The sequence below is a fragment of the Pseudorca crassidens genome, chromosome 7 (genome assembly GCF_039906515.1).
Source record: "Pseudorca crassidens isolate mPseCra1 chromosome 7, mPseCra1.hap1, whole genome shotgun sequence".
NCBI classification, from domain to species: domain Eukaryota; kingdom Metazoa; phylum Chordata; class Mammalia; order Artiodactyla; family Delphinidae; genus Pseudorca; species Pseudorca crassidens.
This window is the reverse complement of record NC_090302.1, coordinates 35,627,501-35,644,163: the sequence shown is the minus strand read 5'-3', so window position 1 is coordinate 35,644,163 and position 16,663 is coordinate 35,627,501. Positions and strand designations below refer to the sequence as shown.

General features: G+C 34.6%; 1 protein-coding gene across 5 annotated transcripts in view; it reads left to right on the top strand.

Annotated features, from left to right (window-relative positions):
* The window catches only part of ZCCHC7 (zinc finger CCHC-type containing 7), a 305,804-nt gene that overhangs the window by 191,781 nt on the left and 97,360 nt on the right, over positions 1 to 16,663 (top strand). The gene's annotated exons all lie outside the window — the stretch shown is intronic.

The window sequence follows — 16,663 nt, the reverse complement described above, 5'->3', positions numbered from 1 at the left end:
AACTAATTTGTCGGACTTTGGGGGCATTGTGCCAATCTGTAACCATCTGCCAGCCTACTTAAAAGCATGTTTACTATGCACTGTGTATAATGATAGTCATGTCCCTTTGGCCACTGATCATGTAAATCAGTGCTCTAATATCTCAGGATAGGGATCCTACTGAATGGGTTCATCAGGAGGCAGCATCAATAAATCTTGTAAACCTGTGCTGGCTTCTTTGGCTTAATGTGCTTGCCAAAGTACAGGTTGTAATTAAAGAGGTATGTAATAAATAACATGTAAAATTTGTGTACCTATTCATTCATAGTTAGATGAAAATATATATATAAACACTTAACAGTTGTATACAAAGGTCTATATGAAGCCTGCCTTGATGCTGCTTATTGGTGGCTCTTGGTGGTATAATATTTTCATGCAAGAAGGACAAGCCACCAATACTTTAAATATGCTTATCTTAGATCTTTCTTTAGATTTAAGAAGACAAAAGTAACTTAGAAGACATTTCAGTTACTTGTAGCATGTTAAATTTTAGCACATTGTTATTTTAGACGTCATTTTGCATCATATTATAAATGTCTGTGGGATTTTAGTCACAATTTCAACCAGAAGGGCTTATAGAAGTCAGTATCTAAAAAAAAAGTAAGAATTTTTTCCCTTTAATTTGTGCTTCCCAAAGACATGATACAAAGCACAAATATTTTTAAAATTTTCCTTATATTGAATTGTACCTAGAGCCTTTTGCTTAAAAAATTAATATGACTTTCTGTTGGGATGAATTTCAGATTAAGACAAACTAGAATATGAATATTTGGTATATGTGTTTCTTGTGTAAATAATAAAAGAATTATTGACTGTAGTTTTTAAAGGATCTTTATAAACAAATCAAAGTAGGATCACTGTCCTATAAGTTAATTTTTTTTCCACTTAATTCTTTATGAATGTGTCTCTGTCAGCTCATAAAGACTACCTTTCTCATGGCTAACTTTTATTCCATTTTTACCAATTTACCCAGCCATTTCTCTACCAATACATTTAGATTTACACTGTTACTCATTTTTTTTTTAAGCAAACATTGCTGCTGTAAACACCTTTTTATATATCTGCATACATGTAAGAGTATTTTGGTAAGTCATATTCTAAATGGAATTGTGTAATTAAAGGATATGTACATTTATCTCTGGATAAATATTGTCAGATTGTTCTAAAAGATTGTACCAGTGTATCCACTTGCTAGCAGTGTTTAAGAGTACTCTGAACCCTAGCTGTAATCAATCTTTAAAATTTTTGTCCCATCAGATAAGGAGAAAATGATATCTTACTGTTTTAATTTATATTTCTTAGGCCCCTAGTGAGGTTGAATATGAGTCTTAAGACAAGTTATAGAGATAGAAGTTGTCATTTCATTCCAAAGTAGTTTAAACTTATATTTCAATATTTACTAAGTTTTAAAAATAGTAAATTCTAAGTTGTCTTAGTTTTATTCTGTTGTTCTCTGCATTGAGTTGTCAATTATAATTTCTTAGAAAGATTTTCTAGTTTGGACGTTAGGTTTAAAAGCATATTTTTTAACTTCTTTCTTCCAAAGGACTCTTATAGGTATGGTCTAATTTGCGTGTGATAACAGAAGAGGCTCAGTCATTGTCATGAGCAGTTTTTTTGAAATAAGAAACTATAGTACAGAACAGTTAAGAATGGTTTGTAAAAGGTTATATAATTAGCTGTGAATTAAATCTATAGCTCATTCTGCTTAACTTCTTAATTTTGGCCTCTAATGTATGTTAAACTCTTTATTTAAAATGGCCTTGAGGATTAATAACCCCAGTGAATGTAAGTTTTTAAGATAGGGTTAGACTGTGGCTGACTTCAGAGAAGGCATCACCCTTTCTCCTAAATCTACCAAGACCTACCATTGGGTTTTTTTGGGTTTTTTTTTAATTACATGATGAAAGTTCTGGACATGAATTGATCTTTTCTCAGCCTGCCCACCTGGTATAGAATTCCCTTGGAGCCCAATCCAACCTGGGCTCCACTGACTCCTTCTGAAGAAACTTGAAGTCCTTCCACCATCCCAGAAGGTCTTCATGAGGATTCACTTGGGAGCAGTTTCATTCTGGCCCCTGGTTGCTGGGACTATTCAGCTATTCCCACACATGCTTTAAATCTGTCTTGAAACCTGGTCCTCCACAGAAAATATTGTTTCCCTTGCAACCTTCTCAAATGCTTGCTGCTCATTCTCTATTGACCCACATACCTCTGAATTAGGTTGATTAGGATCAGCCTCTGTCTCACCTGCCATGACTGCTTCTAAATCATTTCTCCTCCCTCTTTGTGTAGGTATCCTTGACTCGTTTAAAGCTAAAACCCTCTGACAATACTGTTCTCCACCCTTCTTTGTCATTTTCATCTTCTCACCTACTGGGATTTATGAAGCCCTGGGTAACTATAGATGCCCTAACCTCTTATAAATTAAGGAGATCAAGAAACTTCCATTTTTGCTTTATACATCCCTATAGCCACACCAGAATCTCTGTAATGCCAGAGTACCAGTTAAATGTGCAAAGAGAATTAATAATGAAAACTCATGAGTCATACTCACATTCTTGCTATAATGACTCCTGAACTCAGCTTGGAAAGCTCTTTATTTGTTAACTACTATGTAAAAGTATTTGGGTGAAATTCCAGAGTTTTGCAGTGTAAAGGATAGACAGGTGACTCAAGACCTACTAAAGTCTACCTGGATCACTGGTACCTCCCAAAGGAAGAGAATCTGAAGTATGTAAAGAATCCCAATTTTGAATCTACCACAGACTCTCTCCTCTTGCTGATAGCTTTTAAATAAACCAAGAATCTTAAACTGTCTATACACATTTATCTTGCACATACAGTCCCATTCTGTGGGCTATATCTGACATTACCAAGATAACAATAGCTATAATTAGTTGAGTATTTACAGTGTTTTAAGTACTATGCTAAGTTCATTACCTATTAAGGGGGAGTGGGAGTGCTTTGTTCACTGCTGTATCCTCAGTGCTTAGTAGGTGCTCAGTAGATTTTTGTGATTGCACCAGAGTCATTTATGTAATCCTCATTACCATCATATGAGATAGATACTATTTATTATTACTACCATTTTACAAAAGAGAAAACCAGGACATTGTAAGCTTAGGGTTTACTCAAGGTCTCAAAGTTAAAATGATGCTGTACTTCATGAATGTACATAGAGAAAGTTCACTTACTGACAGTCTAGACATTGTCAGTTTAACTCCTTCTCAGAAGATCCTCTCAAGTTTCTGTCTTAAACCTGCAGATATTGTGGATCTAATAAACAACTTTGATAATAAACTTATGATATTTAAAATATCAATACATTATAAAATAGATGAAGAAAAATATTTTCCAAATAAAAATAAATATAATTTATTTAAAAAGTTTTCAGCTCTTCAAAGAATTTCTGAGGATCAGCAAAGCATTGTAGACTGTTAATTTTCAGCCACAGAACCAAGTCTGTGATACCATAGAACTGTGCTTCTCACAAAAGACCATCTCAGCCTTGGCAGTCTCTGTTGTTGAGATTGTCACCCTTTTACATTAAAGCATAATGAGTGAGTTAATCAGCATTAGATATAATTGCAACCTGAACATGAATTTTCTTCCTTTCTCCAGCAGTTTTTTCTCAAATTTCCTGCTCAGTCTTCTATCCCAATTCATACTAAATAACTCCTTTAACCATCATTTATAAGAATAAAATGCCATCTATTTGTGGGGCGCTCAGCACTTGAGTCACTGCTTTAAGTCAGATTTTTAAATGTAGTGGGAGAAAATAATCCATAGGATATATTTCACTTGATTCCTTTCTTTAAATATTTGATTCTATAAAAAAGAATCTCTTAAGTATCACTGTATACTAAAATATTTTTAGCAACTCGAAAGTTTATTTTAAAAATGAGAACTAAATATAAGCTGTGTAGGCTTTCGCATAGACATTAGTGCCCAGTGAATGTCCCCTCAACAAATATATACATAAAACTGAAAACTAGTATTTTTTTAGTTTAATTTTGGTGATTTTTTTTTTTAAGTTTAGTTTAATCATGGGGATTTCCAGCACGAAATGCAGAGTACCTAGTACAAGTATCACCTCTTATCCTTTTCACAGTCTTATTGAGATATTACTGGCCAGAAATAAGACTGGCTGGAACACAATTGTTGAGCTGAATAATTAAGCCAAGATTTGACTTAAAGACTTCCTTAATTCAAATATTTGGTTTTGTTTAATTAGTTCTGCCTTTGTTCAAAAACATCTCCACTGTTCCACCATCCAAATAAACTTTCTATATTTATCAAAAATTTGTTGGTTGCCTACTACATGCTAGGCAGTAATCCAAGTACTAAAGAGATAAAGATGAATAAGATACGGTCCCCGCCTTTGTGGAACTCAGAGTATAGTAAGAAAGGCAGATGTAGGGGGCTTCCCTGGTGGCACAGTGGTTGAGAGTCTGCCTGCCGATGCAGGGGACACGGGTTCGTGCCCCGGTCCGGAAGATCCCACATGCCGCGGAGTGGCTGGGCCCGTGAGCCATGGCCGCTGAGCCTGCGTGTCCAGAGCCTGTGCTCCACAACGGGAGAGGCCACAGTAGTGAGAGGCCCGCGTACCGCAAAAAAATAAATAAATAAATAAATAAATAAATAAAAAGAAAGGCAGATGTGTAAAAGAATGTAAAAAGTGATGTGTTGGAGATGCATCAAGAATGGTGAAAATTAAATAAGAGAGTATCAGAAGACTAAGCTTTGTGACTTGCAAATAATACATACCTGGAAAGTGTAGAAAATGACCTAGACCATAGGAGGGAGCCAAGTAACTCTGCCTATAATAACATGTCACCTGTCTTTGGAAATATCAGCTGCAAAGTAATGCCATAGGAATTCTCAATCCAGGTAAGTGAGTTTTCCTGTAATCATATGGACTTGAGACATACATGAGGGTCAGTATTTTCTGAGCATTTGTTTGCTTGCCTACTTGCTCTTATGTTTGAAGACAGGACAAAATAAGGAAGAAAATCGCTAGCCATTTCTGGACTGTTTTTCCTTTCTAACTCTATATCTTTTCCTCTCATGGAAAGTCACTTTTCTTTTTTTTTTTTAATTAATGTTTATTGGAGTATAGTTGATTTACAATGTTGTGTTAGTTTCTGCTGTATAGTGAAGTGAATCAGTTATATACATATATACATATATCCACTCTTTTTTAGATTCTTTTCCCATGTAGGTCATTAAAGAGTATTGAGTAGAGTTCCCTGTGCTATACAGTAGGTCCTTATTATCTATTTTATATATAGTAGTGTGTATATGTCAATCCCAATCTCCCAGTTTATCCCCCCACCTTCCCTCTTGGTAACCATAAGTTTGTTTTCTATATCTGTGACTCTATTTCCGTTTTGTAAATAAGTTCATTTGTACCATTTTTTAGATTCCACATAGAAGTGATATCATATGATATTTGTCTTCTCTGTCTGACTTCACTCTGTATGATAATCTCTAGGTCCATCCATGTCACTGCAAATGGCATTATTTCATTCTTTTTTATGGCTGAGTAATATTCCATTGTATATATGTACCACATCCTCTTTATCCATTCATCCGTCAATGGACATTTAGGTTGCTTCCATGTCCTGGCTATTGTAAATAGTGCTGCAGTGACTCCTTCTGAATTATGGTTTTCTCCAGATGTGTGCCCAGGAGTGGGATTGCTGGATCATACGGTAGCTCTATTATTTTTAGTTTTTTAAGGAGCCTCCATACTGTTCTCCATAGTGGCTGTACCAATTTACATTCCCACCAACAGTGTAGGAGGGTTCCCTTTTCTTCACACCCTCTCCAGCATTTATTGTTTGTAGATTTTTTGATGATGGCCATCTGACTGGTGTGAGGTGATACTTCATTGTAGTTTTGATTTGCATTTTTCTGATAATAAATGATATTGAGCATCTTTTCATGTGCCTCTTGGCCATCTCTATGTCTTCTTTGGAGAAATGTCTATTTAGCTCTTCTGCCCATTTTTTGATTGGGTTGGGGTTTTTTTGATATTGAGCTACATGAACTGTTTGTAAATTTTGGAGATTAATCCCTTGTCGGTCACTTCATTTGCAAATATTTTCTCCCATTCTGTAGGTTGTCTTTTCGTTTTGTTTATGGTTTCCTTTGGTGTGCAAGAGCTTTTAAGTTTAATTAGGTCCCATTTGTTTATTTTCATTACTCTAGGAGGTGGATCAAAAAAGATCTTGCTGTGATTTATGTCAGAGAGTATTCTGCCTATGTTTTCCTCTAAGAGTTTTATAGTATCTGGTCTTACATTTAGGTCTTTAATACATTTTGAGTGTATTTTTGTGTATGGTGTTAGAGAATGTTCTAATTTCATTCCTTTACATGTACCTGTCCAGTTTTCCCAGTGCCACTTATTGAAGACACTGTCTTTTCTCCATTGTATATCCTTGCCTCCTTTGTCATAGATTAGGTGCCCATAGGTGCATGGATTTATCTCTGGACTTTCTATTCTGTTCCATTGATCTATATTTCTGTTTTTGTGCCAGTACCATACCATTTTGATTACTGTAACTTTGTAGTATAGTCTGAAGTCAGGGTGCCTGATTCCGCCAGCTCCATTCTTCTTTCTTAAGATTGCTTTGGCTATTCAGGGTCTTTTGTGTTTCCATACAAATTGTAACATTTTTTGTTCTAATCCTGTGAAAAATGGTATTGGTAATTTGATAGGGATTGCATTGAATCTGTAGATTACTCTAGGTAGTATAGTCATTTTGACAATATTGATTCTTCCAATCCAAGAACATGGTATATCTCACCATCTCTTTGTGGCATCTCTTATTTCTTTCATCAGTATCTTATAGTTTTCTGAGTACCCATCTTTTGCCTCCTTAGGTAGGTTTATTCCTAGGTATTATATTCTTTTTGATGTGATAGTAAATGTATCATAATTTAATACATTGTTTTAACCCTGGAAAGAATGATTCAGAGTATAATTTGTAACCTAACCACTTCTCCTCATTTCTACCACGATCACCCTGGCACAAGCTACGAGCATCTACTGCCTGGATTATTCTAATAGCTTCCTAAACCATTTCCCTGCCTCCTTGGCCCTTTATAGTCTGTTTTCAGCAGCTGACTGGGTAGTCCTTTTTAAACATAACCCAGATTACATCACTTCTCTGTCTAAAATCCTCAAATAAGACTTTGCATCTCCCTCAGAGTAAAAGCTAAAAGTCTTTACAGTCACCAACAAGGCCACATGTGGTCTGGCTTCTTGACAACATCTCCTGTATAGACATCCCTGTTGCCTACATCCCTGTTGCTTACTCCACCTGGTCTCCTTACTGCTGTTTGAAAGACCAAACATGATTTCCCTCTACCTGCTGTTCCCTCTGCTGGGAATACTCTGCCCCCAGTTATCCACAGTGACTCACTCCCTCATCTCTTTCATGTCTCTGTTCAAATGTCCCCTTCTTAGAGAGCCCTTCCCTAACCACCCTAGTTAAAACCTCCAGCATTCCTTGCCCTTCTTCCCTGCTTTTTCTCTATAACACTTACATCTTACATTCTATATATTTTTATCTCCCCTCTAATTAGAATATAAGTTCCATGTCTGTTTTCAGACACATTCACTGCTGTATCTCCAGCTTCTAGAATAGTGCCTTACCCATGTAGGAGCTCAGTGGGCTCCTAAATATATATGTATAATGGGATTATTGAATAAGCAAATGTGAATGAATTAGAGACCATAGACTTCACTTACCTACTCATGCTCTAGTCAAATGGTTCTGAAGGTTGTCCAATCCTGCACTTAAATGTATAGGCTTGGACATTCTCAGCTTAACTCATTAAGAGGTAAACATCTATGAATAATGTTTCAAATCAAGTTTCAACAGGCTTTCTAAAAGGTATAATATCTACAATATGTGTAAAATAAAATGAAGTTTCTAAGGCAAAAGAAATCCTTTTTCTATATTTCCCTTTCACTATCTTTAGTAATCCTGGTGTTTTAAAAAACATTTGCAACAACAACAACAAAAAACATTTGCATTGCTCTCAAATGATTTTCTTCAGTGTCTCCTTTTTAAACCAATATTACAGGTATTGATGCAGTCCTGTGTTTTTGGTCTGTCAGCCCTCAGCTTTCATATGGAAAAATCTCATCTATCATTTTGTGATGGAATATACTGTATCTTCTTCATTGGCTTGAAAGGACAAATTCGAGAAAAGAAAATATAAAACTCAGATTATGATAACCTTTTATAATTCAAAGAATCATAGGCAAACATTTTCCTGCTGAACTTGATTGAAGTAAGGACAAACCACTGACTTACATTAGATCTCCTTAAGAAAATGAAAATGCCTAAATAAGAGTAGATGAGTAAAAAATAAGTGTAGTAAATGTGCCCTCTCCCCCCAAAAAAAAACTTTAAAAAGTTTTTCAAGGTACCACAAAATAATTTTGATAAAAGCACAATGCTGAAGAAGGAAGGGAATAATTTTGAAAAAAAGATTATCTCTGAAAAAACTAAAATATCAGAGGTATATCATTATAATAGATTGATATGAATACTTAGTTTAAAATGTAGTTCTGCTGACACCTGAGCATTGAACCGACTTTTGAGAATAAAGAAAATCAGGTTAGATATACTTTGTTACTCTCATTTTTCACGATATTTCATTATTTAAAACATAATGTTGAAGGAAGAGGTCATGGCTGGGATGGATTGATTTGCTTAATAGAAAAATAATTGTTGAATAGGCTTAGATACTTATTTACCTGGGAGACCAGAATACGCCCCCAAGGAAGTTAAGTGTAGACTTCTATGTTAGAGGTCTCATTCTCTTGATGGGTCTTTGCAGAATTCATGATGTTAGTGAAAATTCATATGTGTTCATTGTTCAGAGAGTAAATCCCAGAATTAGTCATTAATAATATATTGGAACTGTTCCCAAACTACCTAAGAAATGAATATCTGAAACTTTTCGTGGTTAAAAATATGTTTAACCTTATGGAAATAACCTTAGCAGGGAAAAAGTTCTACATTTTTAACTGAGGGTATGTAATTTAGTACAAAGCGTGAAGAAGAGACCAGTCTTTACTTTGAAATTCAACTGAATGGTATCCTTTCTAGTCATCTCTGACTAACCTGATGAATTCCACCAGCCTCCCCAAGTTTCCCTATAGCACATGCCTCATGGCCTAGTATTAGTCACTTTCAGTAGAACTAGCAGATGGAGAGCAGGTTTACATTTTCTTTATAGAAGCTTTAAGAATAAGTTTGTAGAGGATAGAGATGGTTCCGTTTCTAGACCCCTAACTTACATCAAAAGAGGAGAAAGATTGTCCCTGAACAGTCTATAAAACAAGCAGCTCTAAAAATGAAAGGATAAATAAACTTTAGTATTTTATTGAGAATTTTATTTGGCTTAGGAATGAACCTAATCTTCAGTGCAGTCACATTGGGAAGACATGAGTTTTTGATAAATAGAGCAGCAGGCCACTGGGAATTTTTTTAAATTTCTGACTCATTCTATCATTATACTCCTCACCTTGGACTTAAATTTAACTTTTAAATCCAATAATAAGGACAAATTCTGAGACATAGTTATCTAAGTTATGAATTTGGAGAGTGAAATTAAGGAAGTCAGATCCTCATTAACACCTGGAAGGCTAAAAGTTTTGTTTACTAAGCATTACAGGCTAAGGTCAACTCCCATACATAAATATAAATATATATATAATATATATATAAATAAATAAATAATATATATATTTTAAAATTCCATACAGCTTTTTGATTGGGTTCTGATCATCTCCCTCAGATAGTACATAATGAAGGAAAATACAGCAACTGGAAAAGATTTTCAACCTCTAAAAGTATTCAAAGTCTTAATTATGGACATCTATCTTTCTTAGCTTACTCATCGTTAAAAAGATAGCACTCTTTTGATCCATGAACATGGATGTCTACATTTGTTTGTGTCTTCTTATTTCTTTCAGCAAAGTCTTATCGTTTTCATTGTACAGATTTTTCACTTCCTTGGCTAAATTTATCCCTAAGTATTTTGTTGTTTTTGATGCTATTATGAATGGGATAGTTTTCTTTGTTTCTTGTTTTGATGCTTCATCATTAGTGTAAAGGAATGCTACTGTTTTATGTAAGTTGATTTTGTAACCTGCCACTTTACTGAAATCATTGATTAGTTCCAAGAGTTTTTGATTAACTGTTTGGGATTTTCTTTATATAAGATCATATTGTCAGCAAATAGTGACAGTTTTACTTCTTTCTTCCCAATTTGGATGCCTTTTATTTCTGTCTTGCCTAATTGCCCTAGGTAGGACTTCCAGTACAGTCAGCCCTCCGTATCCACGGGTTTCACATCCTTGGATACAAAGGGCCAGCTGTATGCATTGAACTATACCATTTTATACAAGGGACTTGAGCATCCAAGGATGCCAAGGATTTTAGCACCCGCAGGAGCTACTGGAACCAATCCCCCACAGATACCAAGGGACAACTATTACAGTGAATAGGAGTGGTGAGAGTGGGCAACTTTGTCTTGTAGCTGATCTCAGAAGAAACCCTTTCAGTTTTTCTTCATTGATTATAATGTTAGCAGTGGGTTTATTGTATATAGCCTTTATTATGTTGAGGTATGTAATGAATTACACTTATTAATTTGCGTATGTTGAAACATTCTTGCGTCCACGTATAAATCACACATGGCCATGGTGTACAGTCCTTTTAATTGTTCTTTTTTAAAATTTATTTATTTATTTTGGGCTGCATTGGGTCTTTGTTTCTGCATGTGGGCTTTTCTCTAGTTGCAGTGCGCGGGCTTCTCATTGTGGTGGCTTCTTTTGTTGCAGAGCACGGGCTCTAGGCATGCGGGCTTCGGTAGTTGTGGCTCGTGGGCTCTAGAGCGCAGGCTCAGTAGTTGTGGCTCGTGGGCTCTAGAGCGCAGGCTCAGTAGTTGTGGCGCATGGGCTTAGTTGCTCTGCAGCATGTGGGATCTTCCTGGACCAGGGCTCGAACCTGTGTCCCCTGCATTGGCAGACGGATTCTTAACCACTGCGCCACCAGGGAAATCCTGGTTTGCTAATATTTTAAGATAACACCTCACAACTGTTAGACTGGCTATCAAGAAGACAAGTGCTTGTGAGGATGTGGTGAAAAGGGAACCCCTTACACACTGTTGGTGGGAATGTAAATTAGTCCAACCACTATGGAAAACAATACAGAGATTCCTCGAAAAATTCGAAATAGATCTACCATATGCTCCAGCAGTTCCCACTTCTGAGTATATACCCAAAAGAAATGAAATCAGGGTTTTGAAAAGATAGCACACCCATGTTTATTGCAGAACTATTCACAATAGCCAAGATACGGAAGCAACTCAAATGCTCATCAGTGGATGAATAGATAAAAAAGATGTAATATATATATCCAATGGGATATTATTCAGCCATGAGAAAGAAGGATATCCTGCCATTTGTGACAACGTGGATGTACCTTGAGCACATTATGCTAAGCAAGACAAGTCAGACAAAGATAAGTACTGTATGATATCACTTAAATGTGGAATCTAAAAAAAAAAAAACTTAAACCTGTAAAAAAAAAAACCCAGTAAAATGGTAGTTACTACGATATTGGAGTGAGGGGATAATATTGATGGTGTTTGAGGGTACAAACTTGTAACTAGCAGTAAGTAAAGCACAATATAATGAATATAGTCTATAATACTATACTATAATGATGTAATATGATAAATATTGCTTCCTTGACAATCATATTACCGTATATAAATCTATCAAAGTAACACAGCCCAGCCATACACCTTAAATTTACAAATTGTAACATGTAAATTGCCTTACCTGGTTTAGGGATGCTTATACAGAACTCTTGGTACATTTATAAAAATCTGGGACAAAATGAATGGTCTTTTAATGGAGCAGATGATTTTCAGTATAATAAAACATCCCTACTTTGCAGATCCCTCTATAATTATAATTCCTTCCCTGTTCCTCACAAACAAGCCAGACATCTGATCGAGAAAACTAAAACTTGATCACATCTAAACTTTTCCATGAATAAGTTGATCAGAGACCTGTGCAGTCCTTGGCAGATACCACCTCAGTTCCCAATACTGGCGACATTCACATAAGCCTCCTTTATTTCCTTTGTTTTTCATTTTCTTTTCTTCTTTTTTTTTTTTTTAATGAAGCAATAAAAAATAGTTACAGGCATATGTGAAGAAATGGTAGAGTAAAAATGGAATCAGAGATAACCCTAAATGAGATAAACTCACTACAGGAAATAGGAAACTGAGAAAATCCTAATTCATTCTTCACAGTGTGGATAGAGAAGATAGAGAAGCAATCCAAAGCAAAATGATCAAAGGAAATCCTGATCAAAAGAGCACACACTCAGTATGAGGGAGAAAAAAGGCCTACATCTAGACATATCCTAGTGAAATTTCTGGATATCAAACAAACAAAAATCATGCAAACAAAAAATCATGCAAACAAAAATATACATTACACATACACGTACACACAATCAAATTTTCATCAAACTTCTCCTGTGCAATACTAAATTCCAGAAGGCAGTGGAGAAATCTCTGGAGGCTAGAGCATTCAAAGAAAAATAGATGACACAGCCAAGCTGTTGTGCATTTATAAATTTATTGGAAAAGTCAGAGAATAAAATTAGCAGCAATGAACAGTGAAATCAGGAAAGCATACAGTACATGTCTGAATACTTCCTCTTAATCTGCTTTTAAACTTAATACTAATTTTAGAAAAAAATTCTTTAAAAAATTTAAAATCTATAATAATGTGGATCATAGATAATTCCAATAAAATAAAAGTTTGTTTCAACTAAAAAAAGAAAAAATAGGCCATGTAACTTTTAGGTTACTAATTTAAAATAAGGCAAAGGATGGGCTTCCCTGGTGGCGCAGTGGTTGAGAGTCTGCCTGCCAATGCAGGGGAAGCGGGTTCGTGCCCCGGTCCGGGAAGATCCCACATGCCGCGGAGCGGCTGGGCCCATGAGCCATGGCCGCTGAGCCTGCGCGTCCGGAGCCTGTGCTTCGCAACGGGAGAGGCCACAACAGTGAGAGGCCCGCGTACTGCAAAAAATAAATAAATAAAATAAAATGAGGCAAAGGAAACTTAATATAGCAAACAATAGGGGAAATTGGAAACAATAAGAATATAAAAAACAAAAAGGATGAGAACAAAATTAGGACCAAATATATCAGTTATCACAATAAGTAAATATTAAATGCTCCTACTAGAAAACAAAGACACCAGTATCAGAAACCATAAAAGAAGTAGAGGATAGATTTAAGAGAATAGATTTAACTTTTTTAAAAAGAAGTTTATCCAAAGAGACCTTTAATGAAGTTAAATGACAAACCACAGCTTGAAAAAGATTTTTATAAAATATGTCATGGGATAATTACCTATAATATATAAAATGCTCTTACAAATTAGTAGGAAGAAAAAAATGTCTCAATAATAATGATATTCAGTGTTAGGTTGTGCTGGGAAAGTACATTTGAATAACCTTTCTGGAGTTTAAGTGATAGATGTTTGCAAAGATACAGCTACAAGAATGTTCACCTCAGAGTTGTTTATAATAATGAAAATTAGAAGCAACTCAAATATTTAACTTCAGGGCCAACTTAAGTGACTTAACAGTATGTCCCATATAATGGAATAACCTTAGGCATTTAAAATATGATGTGGAAATGAGTATTGAAATATAAAGAAGTTACTAGTATGTTAAATGAAATGTGTAAATTTCAAAAGTTATGAAATATCCAATTTCTGTATAAATATACATATTTATATGTGTATATAGATTTGCATAGAAAAAGTTTGAAATAAAGTATTCCAAACTGCTTACTATAGTTATATCAAGAATTATAAAGGTTTTTAAAATTTCTGTTGGTCTTTATTTTCTGTTTTTGTAATGAACATATATTCATTTTATAACTTTTTACCTTGAAATTTAATGTACATTATTCTGTTGCTGCTTATAAACATTTTAGGAATAGTGTGGTATGCAATCTAAGCCTATATTCATTCTTTTTTTTTCTTTAATAATAAATTGACTCTTTTTTCTTTTGATGTTCAATTTATGAATATGTATAGATTTATGTAAACACCATCACAACCAGGATACAGAAGAGTTTTACCACCCTGAAAAACTCCCTCATGCTTTATAGTCACTCTCCCCTCATCCTTAACTTCTAGCAACCGTTAATCTGTTCTCTATTACTATAGTTTTGTCCTTTCAAGAATGCCATGTAAATGGAATCATACCGTTGTAAACTTTTGAGACCAGCTTCTTTCACGTAATATTTTGAAGACTCATATGAGTTGTTGTGTGTATCAGTAGTTTGTTCCTTTGTAGTATTCCATTTTATGGATGTACTACAGTTTGTTTATCCATTGAGGCACATTTGGGTTATGTATAGCTTTTGACTATTACAAATAAAGCTGCTATGAATATTTGTATACAGTCTTTGTGTGAACATAGTTTTCATTCCTCTGGAGTAAATTTCCAGGTGGAGATTACAGATCCTATGATAACTGTATGTTTAACTTTATAAGAAACAGCCATATTGTTCTCCAGAGTATGCGTACCATTTTGCATTCCCACCAGCAAAATGAGACTCTCAGGAAGATGAGAGTTCTAACTGCTCTGTATCCTCACCAGCATTTGTTATTGTCAGCATTTTTTATTTTGCCCATTCTAATGGTTGTGTAGTACCTATCTCTTTGTGATTTTAGTTTGCATTTGCCTAATGGCTAACAATATTGAATATCCTTTTATATGTTTATTTGCCATCCTTATATCCGCTTTGGTAAATTGTCCAGATACTTTCCTAACTTTTAATTAGAGTGTCTATTTCTGATTGTTGGGTTTTGAGAGGGTTTTTTTCAATATTTAGGATATGTCTTTCATTGGATATGTGATTTCCATAAATTTTCTCCCAGTCTATTACTTGTCTTTTTATTATTCTCTTGACAGTTTGTTTTGTTTGTTTGTTTGTTTGTTTGGCAGAGCAGAAGTTTTAAAATTTGGTGAAATCCAATATATCAGTTTTTTCTTATATGGATCAGGCTTTTGGGGCCGTTTCCAAGAACTTGTTACCCAACTGCAATTAGCAAAGATTTTCTCCTGTGTATTCTTTCAAACAGTTCCATATTTTATATTCAGATCTGTGATCCATTTTGAGTTCATGTTTGCATAAAGTATGAGGTTTAGATCAAGGTTAATTTTTTTACTGTTGGGTGATCAATTGTTTGCTATTTGTTGAAAAGACTGTTCTTTCTCCATTGAATTGCTTTTGTATCTTTTTCAAAGATTAAATGACCACATTTGTGTGAATTGATTTCTGGACTCTCTGTTCTGTTGCACTGATTTAGGTACCTGTCCCATCACCAATACCATACTCTCTTGATTTCTGTAGCTTTATAGTAAGTGTTAAAATCGGGTAGTTAGATTTCTTAAACTTTGCTCATCTTTTATGAAATTACTGTAGCTATTCTTGTTCTTTTCCCTTTCCATTTAAGTTTTACAATGAGTTGTCTATACCTACAAAAAATCTTGATGGGACTTGGATTGATATTGTGTTCAGTCTGTGTAGATCACTGTGAGGAGAATTGACTCCACTATTTTGAGTCTTCCAATCCATGAACATAGTATATCTCTCCATTTATTTAGATCTGTAGTTTCTCTTGTCAGAGTTTTGTAGTTTTCAGTATATACAAATCCCCTCATATTTAGGTTTATACCTAAGTATTTCATTTTCTTGTAAATGGTATTGTTTCTTAAATTTTGGTTTCAATTTTTTATTGCTTGTATATAGAAAAAAGTTTGGAGTGAAATATTCTGAAATGTTTGCAATTATCTCAGATGGTAATTATCTCAGGTGGCTTTTGTATTTTCTATTCTTATAATGAATATGCATTACTTTAATAATATTTAATGTTATTTTATTATTTTTTTAAAAAAGCTTCTGGGGGTAAAATTAGTACAGTCTCAGCACAACTTTGGACCTAAAGGTGATTACTCATATACCTGACATATCCTGGATGCTATAAGATTCTTGGGAGAAGATGAAAAGAAAATTTTCCCAGGAGAATTCTGTGAGAATCAGAGAACTAGAACTGAACGACAGGGCATGATTATAAATAAAAGGAGTATAATGTAGTTGGCTAAGATGAATTAGGATTATTTTCAGTGATTTGAACCAGTTTGCTCTTCTATGTATCTGTTGTTTGTGATGGACTTTGTATAATTGGTTTATAAAGAAAGTCTAAATTTTCATTTTAAAATTATTTTACCTTTAGTTTATCACTTACTAATCTGGTTTAAAACTTCTGGTGCCTGCTAGTGAGCTTAAGGAAACAGGGTGGTATAGCACCTTTGAGAACTAGTTTACAGTTACTCAGAACATAAGTACCAATACCAAAGGGGTAATGAAATCAGCTCCTAGCAGTTATAATTAAAGGGTGTCATCAGCATAGAGTTTTAATTGTTTTTCAGGGGATGTTTTGTTTGCTTGTTTAAAAATGGGAGATCTGAGTGTGCTGAAAGTTATA